A 12,055-nucleotide genomic window follows, 5' to 3' on the forward strand; every position below is an offset into this window, starting at 1 on the left:
AACTGGAAAACGTCTGTATTTTTCTTAGTTTGCTTATTCATTTGTATTTCTTTTGCTAGCATTCAAGATTAGCAAGATATTGAAAATACTTCATCTAAAAGAGAATCCATATAACCAAGACTGACTGAAGAGGAATGTGGGTTAGATCCTGGGCAGATACACAATTGGATTCATGGCTCAACAAAAGCATTGAGGCCTCAATTTCTTTCTTCTTTGTTCCTTTCAAACTCTGGTTCTATATTCTAGGAAGAGGGTATCAGAAATTCTTAGTTTGACTTCTCATCTTCTAGTCCAGAGATGTTATTTGTCCCTGTTTCAGAGAGCTCAGGAAACCTGTCAAGATGAAGATACAGTCTGCCCAGTTCTGACTCTATCACTGTAGACTGGAGGATCTGAGGCTCTGATGAACTGAGTGATATACTTTACTGGGGTCATTGTAGTCATAATGACTGAGAAGAGGGACTTTCAAGATAAAAACCAGTGTAAGCAAAACAGAGTAAGGAGGTGGATGCCTGGTGATTTGCTTTTTTTGTGGAGGGGTTGTTGTTTGTTTTGTTTGGAGAGGTTGGACTCAGAGTCTCTCTCTGCTCTACCACTTAAGCCACAACTCATTTTTGTTTTAGTTGCTTTTTGTTTTTTTGCAAATTAGTTCTCATGCTTTTGCTGACTGACTTTAGACTATGACCCTTCTGTCTCTTCCTCCTTTGTTGTGGATTTACACGTATGTACCACCATGCCTGGCTTGATATGTTTAGATAAAGCCCCAATACCTTTTTGCAAGGGCTGGCTTCAAACTGCAAGCCACCATGCCCGCCCTTACTCTGTTGATTCTTAAACTAATATATCCTATACAACAGTGTTTTGGGTTGTATTTCTTCCTACATATTCCGTAAGAACAAATACCTTTATGTTTATAAAAATGCATCAATTTCCTTCACAATGGTAACACTATGTGACTTACTAGCTCTAAGTCTAAGATCTTTGAGTGGTGTACTTCTTTCCATCAAGTACAGAAAGAACCCTGAGGCACTTCATACATATGAAGGAGAGGGAAGAGGAAAACTGTAACACTACTGGTCAGCTGAGAAGCAGAAAGGGACTTCAGCTAATACTGCCTCTTGTTGGTTCTGCACACAAATAGTGAGATGGCATTGAGGTAGGAAAGAATTTCTTAGGTCCTCCCAAGGTCATCCCCAGGTATTGCTTTTCAGAGGCTAATGGTTAGTCCATTGCCCTTCCTTCTTATGTCTGAGATATTTCAACATACAGTGTTAGTACTCAAAATTAGCTTGGTTCCCTTAGAGGACTCAATTGTTTGGATGAACAAGCAAATCTGTATTATGGGAAGACTTATTAGAAAACCAACAAGTGTTGAGCGGGGGAAAAAAGTAAAAGAGATAAAACCTCATGAGAGAAAAGGTGAGAACAAACATTTCATCTGGGAATTATAGGATCTCTAAGGAATATTTGAAACAAGAGAAATATTAAAATCAACTAAAACTCAATGCTCAAAGAACTAAATAACATTTTCATGAGTTGAAAATATTAGTGATAAAAATTAATAATAAATCATTTTATTTTGGTTGATAGAAATCAATGAAAAGATATGTATGTGCATACTGGCAAATGTTTTTAATTTCAGAGATTAAAAATTACATACCTAGAAATTAAATAACTATACATGTAGCATATTCAAGCACTACAAAAGGATTTTTCTTTCTAAACAAAAAGAAAAACTACAAATTATGTTGCTTCAGACTTTTCTGAAAAACAAATTATGAAGAGTAAGACTCAATTTTAAAGAGGGAAAATGGACAGAGAACCAAGAATTTATATTTAAAAGTAACTGAAAACTATTAAAATGAGAGTTAAGATAAAGAGATAAAACTCCAAAGCAATATTTAAATGGGTTCAGTGTGCATCACTTCCTGATCCATAGGGCTTATATGTATTAACACATTTGGTTCTTGCAACAAACCTATCAAGTAGATGGTACTGTTTTTATTTCAACAAAAGAACCCAATTCTAAGAAAAGTTATATGGTGAAGGCCACATAGCTAATACCTATAAGAACTCTGATATTCTAGGTCTTCTGGTTCCAAAATATACACAGAAACATAATATTAAAGTATTGGTACAGAAAAAAATCAAAATGCATTCTATTCCAATGAAAATGTAATACTGTAAATTTTGGAAATTTTAAAACTTCTCTATCTTATCTTTCTATAGACCAATGGATTTTGAGGCCTAAAGGTCATTTAAGTATAAAATACATAAAGAGTGACAATTCTAGAAAGAATTGGAACGAGGCAATAACACAGACTATCTTTAGGGATAGATATTATTGATTATCTCCCTTTGTTAATTTTCTCTGTTTTCCAATTTGTATTGGTTAGTTACAATTCCTTTCCAAGTAGCAAGAACAAACTGTATCTTAATGTTCACAGCAGTTGAAATCTTTTGATATGCCTTATTATTTGTGTGATTTTTTTCTGTAGCTTTTTTTTATTGGAATCATAGGATAAGTTAGAAGGATTAGTTGTAAGCTTGTATCTGTCATTCAGTGAACATTGTCAAAGTTCTCTTGTGTCAAAGAAATGTAAACATATTTCTTGGGCAGATCACATCTTAGGGGAATAAGATGCTTAGTGTAGGTGAACTTGTATAGAAAAAAACCTTTCAGGTTTTGTGTTTTTAATGTTTTATTTTGTTTTATCTTGATTTACTTTAGATATCCAACTAAATGCAAAGTGTTTGTGAAGGTTAAATGTAGGGACTGTTGTCAGATACTATCCTTCTCTTCAGAAAATGAAGACTGATCTAAAATGAAACAACTGGTCTAATCCTATAATTACCTAAACTACTTTTCATTTTAGCTGCCAGAAAATAATGCCACCTATAACTGCAGAGAAAAATTAGTAGTCTGAGACATTCTGATGGGAGTCTTAGCATTAGCTTCAAAAAACAAAGCAAAAAAAAAATGATGTAAAACAAAACAACAAAAACTTCTATATAGGTCAGGCTCTGTCCTTGATGCTTTCCTGAAATAAACTGTTACATGTCCCCAACATGGTCAAATACCATGCAAGATCTGTAAGTAGGTGAAAAGTGGTTCCTGGGAAGTCCATTGTTTCTGAGATTTCTTCTGTATAAAGGAGAAGGATATAGGTCACATGATGGTTGCTTCTCTCCAAGATTGTGCTACTAATTAGAGAGTCTGTTTTAAAGAATTAATATCTAGAGTGCCCAACTTGAGAATTTTATGTGGACTAGAAGGAAATCTGGCTATGGAAGGTCTAAGTTTGCATTAGTAAATTGGGTCTGAACTGGACCTTTTCAGTATACATACAATAGAGGCAAATTGTATCTTGCATTTATTTACATATGAAAGATTTTGTCCCAGTTTCAAACTCTGCTCATTTCATTACTTGAAGTGCCTTCCTTCAGCATTCCCTTTTGGAAATCCTAGTTTAGCTTGATTAGACCCATAATGAGCATGATTCCTGATGGTGGTGTTCCCCTCAACATATATCATTATAGTAATAACACATGTATGTGTTGGCATTTTCCCACAAACACATTTGCTTTCATCCTTTTATCAAAGTTTAGAAGAAGGAAGAAAACTAAATATATCTCTGTATGCCTCTGTAAATAGATACATGGAGTTTTGATTTGAATACAATTACAGGGAGCATATCAGAGTTTGAGATATTGTGTACAACATAAAATTATACATATATATTTAATCTCCTATGAACTGTGATACTACATTACAGAACAAAGACATGTTCTTCAACAGCATAAACCAGAAGTCATCCCACTAACTTGAAACTCTTGAAACTATCTTGGTAATTAAAGAGCTTACTAATGTCGAGGTATATACAATGTTAATTAGAGACAAGAGCATGTTATATAAGTAACAAAAGAACAATTCAAGCAGATACCTAAGAACAAGAATTATATTAGATAGCATTATACTCTGCAGAGTTTAGTCCAATGCTTTGAATGGTGTAGGAAGGCAATACAATTATGTGATTTTAATACATGAGACGAGGCACCAACGACCAGGAAACTAATTCTAAAATAACTCAAACGAAGGGGAGGGGACATGGTGGGTAGAGAGTGTCCTCTCTGTGGAGGCAAGTACAATTGGAAGGAAAACACTTTCAGGAACAGGTGGAAGACTAGCTGTAATATGTAACTAGAACCTATATAAAACATATGTATTATTGTATTGCAGAACTGGTAAGAAGTAGCAGAAATCTCCAAGGGCCAAAGTGCAACAAAACAACAGCATGAAAAATAACATAAACAATCACAATAAAAATAGTGAAATAAAACAAGATCAAAACTGAATATGTTGCTTTCAAGAGACACCGCTAAAATATAAGAAAACATAAAGATTGAATATAAAAGGGCAATATAGTAAACAAATAAAAAATCTAGAGGATTTTTTATACTAATCCTCTAGATCTAAGCCCTTGCTTAGTATTTACTATGAAATAAATAAGCTAAATTTAAATACAAAATCCATTATTAGGGTCAAAGACTCATGATGACCATTTTAACTATTTTAAGTTTCATGTACCTAAAATATTTGAAAAATAGATATAGCAAAAACAAATACAAATATAAGAAGAAACTGATAAAACCATCATTATAATGGGGGATTTCAACATTCTTTGAATAAATATTTTTGGGGAAAATGAACAAAGCAAAGCTAAAGAAAACTTGTTGACCACCGTAACTAATATGAGTGACCTCATGCATATCTTTGTAATCTTGTATGAAATACTACCTCTTCTTCTCAAGCAAAAATGGCTATTTTTAAGTGCCCATTTACAGGACCACTGAGTAAATCCTTTAGTTTCAAGAGAATAGGTACATACAATGAACATACTGGAGGTAAGTTAGAAATTTAATTAATAACAAAAATAATGTTAAAAATATACTTGAGAATTTTATAACATAAATAACTGACTTATGGTAAGAAGAATAATCATAAATTTTTAAATGCTCTCAACTTTATAATAAGAATGGTTCAGCTTGAATTTATGAGATGAAATCAAAAGAGGGTTTGAAGGGACACAGGGTTCTAAATATCAATAGTGGACAGAAATAAAAGCTGCAGATGAATTAACTGTGAAGTTAACTAGTTCAACAGAGTAAAAGCAAAAATGTAGAAGGAGGAAATAGGTAAAGATACAAATATAAATTATAGAGAATAAACATTGTACAACTGGGTAAACACTTGATACTTTCTGAAGACTGATAGGATAAACATCTATTAAGATAGACAAGGCAAAAATAAGAATGGCTCAAGTAAATAGTAATTGAAATGAAATGAAGGAAAGGATGTGGTATCTCTGCCAGACATTATAAATACCATGAAGGCATTTCCAAATTCTTGATAGTGACTCTTAGGGAATAAGCAACTATCTCTCTGCAGACAACAAAAATGCCTGAACGGAATAGAAACCATAGCTAAGTAGTGTTCATGGCATAACAAACTAGTGACAGATTCTTGGTCAGGAATTCAGGGAAGGGAAGAGCTCCAAGTGGTAAGTATTGTGAGGATTTAGTCCCAGGAGTTCTCCAGTCCAGGGAAAGGATGCTAAGAGTCTTGGGTGCTTTGCGCTAAGGAATTGAGGCAATGGGGTGGTGGGAGTCTTAGGTGTAGGAGGTAAAAACCAGTATATGGTACTTTTGGAATAGCTTACTTTGTAACTTAGAATACAACCCACAGCTACACCCTCTGCACAGAGTCATCTGTGTATCTTAGGAAACATCTAAAATGTGGATTTATTTTCTACAAACCTGATACTGAAGGAACCAGGAGTCCAGTCCACTACCCTCAAAAGCACAGATTCAAACTCCAGCTCCACATTGGTGCTTAAAATATTCCATGAACTATATTCTCAGAATTGTTTTGGTTATGTAAAATATATTCCAGCCTTGGTCCTGGTAGAGGAAATGAAAATCCATTTTGGAGGTGCTAATATTATTGAACACACCAAGTTATATATGGAAGTAATTAAATGTATTTTCCGTTGGCTATTTTGCAGAAATGATTTTTGTATGTGCAAGTATTATATATTAATCTTATACAAACAATTTTACATGAAGTGCCAGCAATTTGTAAAACTTCCATATATTATTTGGAACTCAATCTTTTCTTTGATTAATAGTCAATGTACTTTTTTTTCAAATCTTTGCACACTAGTTTCTTTTTCTTACCTTATTGCATTTGCTGAGACTACCAGTAGGGGTTAAATACAATACTACTTTCTTTTTATACTATTAAAAGAAATGATGGTGGCCAGGTGACACTTACCTGTAATCCCAGCCCTATAGAGGCTGTAGGTAGGAATATCTCAGTCAAGGCACACCTATGAACAAAAGGCAAGACTCTATCTGAAAAATAACTAAAGGGAAAAAGGGTTGGTTCTGTGGTACAAGTGAAAGAGCACCTGCCTACCAAGCACAAGGCCCTGAGTTCAAATCCCAGTATTGCCAAAAAAAACCCTCAGTATACTGTGTAAAATACATAGTCTGTGGCATTTTGGTGAATGTAATTTATCAGATCAAAATTTTTTTTCTTACTTCCTAACTTTTATCATTATTATTTATATTTATTGTGGGAGAATACTTATATGTGTTTTTCCCCTTAATGTGAACACAAGGCTATGTTTTTATTCCCTGAACTCTACTATATTGTTTATATCCCAAGTGACTTAAGTATCAAAGGTTTTTGCATTCAACTTTCAATTCTTCTGCCAACAAAGAGGATATGTAACAGTTTTGCATGAGAGTAATTAGGCATAACTACTTTTCCTTAAATTCTGTCAGCAAAGAACTGTTGATTGCATTGTCTACACTAGAAGTAGCAGCACACACTCAGATTAAATTTTACAGGACCCAGATGGACAAACACACTCAGATTAGATATACAGACTACAGATGGAAGAACACAAACCATTCAGGATGAAGCATGAAGAGAGACACAGGAGTACAGTATCATACATACAATGAGAGTAAGCATAATGCATGACAACTAATAGAGGCAAAGTATTGACATGGTATAATCAGAGGGAGAGACTCTCCTGAGCTATGCAACATAGCCATCTTTTCATAAATCTTGTAATCATCAAAATAAAATATGAATTATTTTTGCAAACCCTGTTGTTATACCACTACTATATCCTAGTCTCTCTAGGAATGATGAATGAGATTATTTTCATGTTTATTTGGGGAGAAATTGTAGATATACTGATAGAAATGTATAAATGTCAAAGGTGGTATTTTGTGGATTTAAAAAACAAACAAACCAAAAAAACCCCCATGACGCCAGGAGTTGGTGGTTCATGCCTGTAATCTTAGAGACTCAGGAGGCAGAGATCAGGAGGATCATGGTTTGAAGCCATCCTGGGCAAATAGTTCATGAGACCCCATCTCAAAAAAATTCTTTACAAAAAAAAAAAAAAAAAAAAAGAGCTGACAGAGTGGCTCAAGCTATCAAGCTGTAGGCCCTAAATTCAAACCCTAGTACCTCCAAAAAAAAAAAGCCATGAATCTTATGTTGTACTGTTTTAAACTTAAGAATAAGTTTGAAAAACTCAATAAATTTTTATTGTTGGAATTGATAGTATGCATGTTCTATCAGTTAGTAAAATGTTCTTTTATTGATGGTCTCAGATTGTTTAAAAATTTTCATTATTACAAGTAATATACAATGAATTTTCTTGAATATACTTTTGTATTCAAACTAGTTTTTCTGGAGTAGACACTTCAAAGTAGTAGAATTAGATTATAGAATTAACACAGAAATAATTTACTAGAGAATTCCAAATTTATACTATTATAAGATTATCTAGCTATAATTGATAATATTAAATTGTAAAGTTTAAAATTCCAGTAAAATAAAAAATATATCATTGTTTGGATAATATGTACTTACCTGATTACTAGAAAACTTGACTATATTCTATCAGTTATTTTTTATTTCCTCAGAATTATCTGATTATGTCAAGATTTTACTTTATTATGTTTTTTATTTGTGTCATATTATAAGGGTTTTTCTACTTCAATGTTGTAAACATGATTTTTTCATATAAATTTAATAGAAATTTGTAAATCATATGTATTTGTTCAACTTTCTACTTAGAAATATAAATGAATTACAATAGTTTGGATTATTTTGAAATAATTAACTATTAATTTTTCTTAAAGTATGCCACTTAGACTAATACCACTAATTCTGTGATTTATCCTTCACCATTAATTGCAAAATGTTATCTTTATATATCCTATTTTATCAAACATTTGCACAGTGAACACACAATGCAGGTTGGTCCTTTTTGTGGACTCTGTTGTGTTCCATTTGATAATCACTTTGTTTCTGTCCTAATACCAAGTTGTTTTATTTTATTTTTTAGAAAGACAATAGAGAAATATTTTTAATATTGTACTAGAGGGACATTGTGACACTTATAAAAGTTCTTACAATATGTCATAGAAAATTGTTATATTAACAAGTGTTTTATACTTTTTTCCCTCTCAAGGATTTCTATAAAATCTAGCTGGCTATTCGCTAGGTAGAAATGTAGATAGATAGAATGTTTCCTGGGTTTGAGGGTGTCATGGATACAGAGTTGCAGGGAAAGTTGCTTATTTGTGCATTCTTTTTAAGAATTGTTTTGGATATTCTTCTCTGTATACCTCCATGTGATTTTAGCATTCAAATTCCTTGATGTTCTGTTTGATTTCATGAGATGATCAGTCAGATGTGGCCACAAGAAGGGACAGAAGAAGGGCTCAGGAAAACAAAGTTTATTATGCTTACAGGTCCTAGAAAGGAGACGCAGGGTGTGAGATCCAGGAACACCTGGAAAAACTCCAGGGTGGTCAGAAGAGAGAAGACAGGATGGAGGGCAAAGTCAAATGTGGAGGCTTTCTTGAGGTTTGCGCAGTAAAGGAAGACATAAAAAGATAAACCATATAGGATATGCCAACTTGAAGTTTTTGAGTAGGGTCTAAGTGATGAGGTGATTCCTAGTTGCCTGGAACCTGGCCTTGATTAAGGATTAGAGAGATATTGCCTCCTGTGGGGCAGGTATCAGACAGAGAAAATATGGCACTGGATTTGCTGACCTTGTACATGTTCCCTGTTGAGCTTTTGCTATCTCCAGTAATTGTCTTGCCCTGCAGTCTCTCTCTAGTCAGAAAGTCTTTATAAGATACGAAAACATCATAATACACAGAAAACAACACAGGCATACACCAATACACTTGAAAAATCCCATCATAAATGCATTGTAGTCTCACTGAAATTATGTAGTAATAAAATTGATACCTTCATGATTTTCAGCTTCTCTTTCAGTTTAAAGATTGTACATTATTTTAATTCTCTCCATCTTTTTTAAACATTAAATTACGTGTTGCACATTTATTTTTTGCCTTACTCCTTCTGGTTGGTACTATTGTGAACCAACTATTGTGAAAATTGGTTAATTTTCCCCTTAAAGTTTGTGATAATTATATAGAATTGCTGCTTAGCTATTGAAACATTCTTTCTTTTTTGTTAAAATTTATTGTGTATTGTGTATGGTTGTGTAATACAGTACCAATTACAGAGATACTGAAGACACTTCTAGTTTTTTAATGCAACATTAGGAAATTTGGACTAACTCTCCTTACTATTGTCAGCAAAATAGTTTGAAAGTTATATTAAAAGCACATCAAATATTTGCTATAGGTCAATATGATTTTTAAATGTAAATTATTATGGCTAAGAAAACTGTCAGTTGCACGTATTGTAAATATCTTCTTTTAGTTTCAGCTTATCTTTTTCAGTTTTTAGTGCAATTATCTGGTAAGTGGGTAGTCTTTATGTTCTTTTTCTAAACATTTTTATGACTACTACATTTTGGGCTTTGAGAAATATTTTCCTAAGCCAGTATCTTTGATTTTGTCTTCAGATTTAGATCTAGAAATACATTTGTAATTAATTTTTGTACATGGTGTGATTTAGGAATCAGTCTATTTCTCCTGTATGGATACCCAACTGAGTAGCCTCATTTATTAAAAGAATTGGCTCAGCAGTGCTCCCTTTACCAAAATTAAATTATCACTCATATGTGGGTCTTCTGAGCTTTTGCTTTCTTTCATATGGTATAGTTAGGGTTGCAATGTTCTCCAGAGCTCCATATGCTAAAGGTTTGGCCATCAGCTGGTAGTACAATGTGGAAGCGGTGGAAACTTTAAAAGGTGAGGCCAAGTGGAAGGAAGTTGGGTTAGTGGTGGCCTGCCCTTGAAAGGGATGTTAGCATCCCTCTTCTTCCTTTTTTTCCCTTGCTTCTCAGCTGCTGGGAAGTGAATAGACTTCCTCCACAATGTATTCCTTGCTATGACACACAGCCTAACCACAGGCCCAGAGTCAAGTGACCACAGCCAACAGTAGTAACTGACCATGAATCTTTCCTCCTTTAAGTCTTTTATCTTAGTTATTTTGTCTTAATGATTTAAATCTAACAGAATAGGAATATGTATATATATATATATATATATATATATATATATATATATATATATATATATACACGTACCATATGTCTTCAATTAGTTTAACTTTATAACAAGTTTTGATATTTATTTATACATTTCTTATTTTTCTTCAATATCAAGAGTATCTTAAGCATTGCTGGTCTTTTACATTTTTTAGGATCACAAACACATGGATACACACATTTCGGTTTTGAATGGAATCACATTTGAGTGAATACGGTAGCTCTTGGATATCCATGGCTACAGGGTTCCAAAGGCATCACAGCTGAGGAAACCCCACAGTTGCTCAGGATGCCTAGTGTTCAGTACTTTAAAATCATTCAAATTTGCCTATACCATACATACAGTAGATCTAAGCATCCATGACTTGAAACCACATGGAAACAGCTACATTGTTGTCACAAAATTGCTGCTGTACACATTAATACTAATCATCTAAAAGTAGATCTTATTTCATGCTTGCTGTCTCAAATATTGCAGACACTTGATTTTCCCATAACACCACCTGACTCCAACTAAAGGCATGCTGCTGCCTCTTAACACATCTAAATTTTTTTTTTACTTTATCACTTGCATACTCTTTTTGGTGGAGGAAGATTGCCATAACTTTTACCTTCTTGGGGGCATCATTTGCTTTTTAGAAGGGATATTTCAGCATGTCATACAACTGACTATACATGGGACTAACTGAACTGCACATCAACTGAGCTGCATACTGTGTGTGTGAATTTAAAATTTTTTATTTTCAAGTTTCTTTTGACTTATTTATTATTGATTTACTTCATACTATGGTCAAAGCAGTGTATAATAAATCCTTGAATAAGGCAGGCTTACTGTATTGATTTGGGAAAATTGATACATTTTAAATTATTGAGTTCTCCAATGCATAATCATGATTCATTTAGGAGTTTGATTTCTCTCAATAGTGTTATGTGAATTGCTGTGTTAAGGCATTATATATATTTTTGTTGTATTTTGTCCTTCATATTTGATTTTAGCTGCAATTATAAATATCTTAACAACTATTTAAATTTTCTTTTTCTGAAATATGAAATATAAAGGATTTTTATATTACCTTTGCATTCAGCAAAATGGCAAAAGTAATTTTTCTTTAGCATATGGTGTATTGATTATTTTTTCATTATACACTCACATGTGTTTATACACCTGGATATCTTAATGCCTTACTTTCATATCTCTATCATGTTAATATTTCTTTCTTGACTTCTTGCAATGGCTAAAGTAATTAATAAATGCTGAAAATGAAAAGCAGTTGGAGAACCCCTTAGGTGCTTGCTTTATGTGCTTTTCTATATATTCTACCCAATTTAGGAAAAGTTATTAATAATTGTAGATTTTATTTTTGTTAGATCAAGATGTGAGGTTGAGTTTTATGAAATGGATTTTTTAATAGTTGAAATGATCAAATTATGTTTCCCCCTTAATCTGTGAAAGTGGTGAGTTATGTTAATTGAGTTTAAAATGTACAGAA

This window comes from Castor canadensis, chromosome 15, assembly GCF_047511655.1.
Source record: "Castor canadensis chromosome 15, mCasCan1.hap1v2, whole genome shotgun sequence".
In the NCBI taxonomy this organism is placed as follows: domain Eukaryota; kingdom Metazoa; phylum Chordata; class Mammalia; order Rodentia; family Castoridae; genus Castor; species Castor canadensis.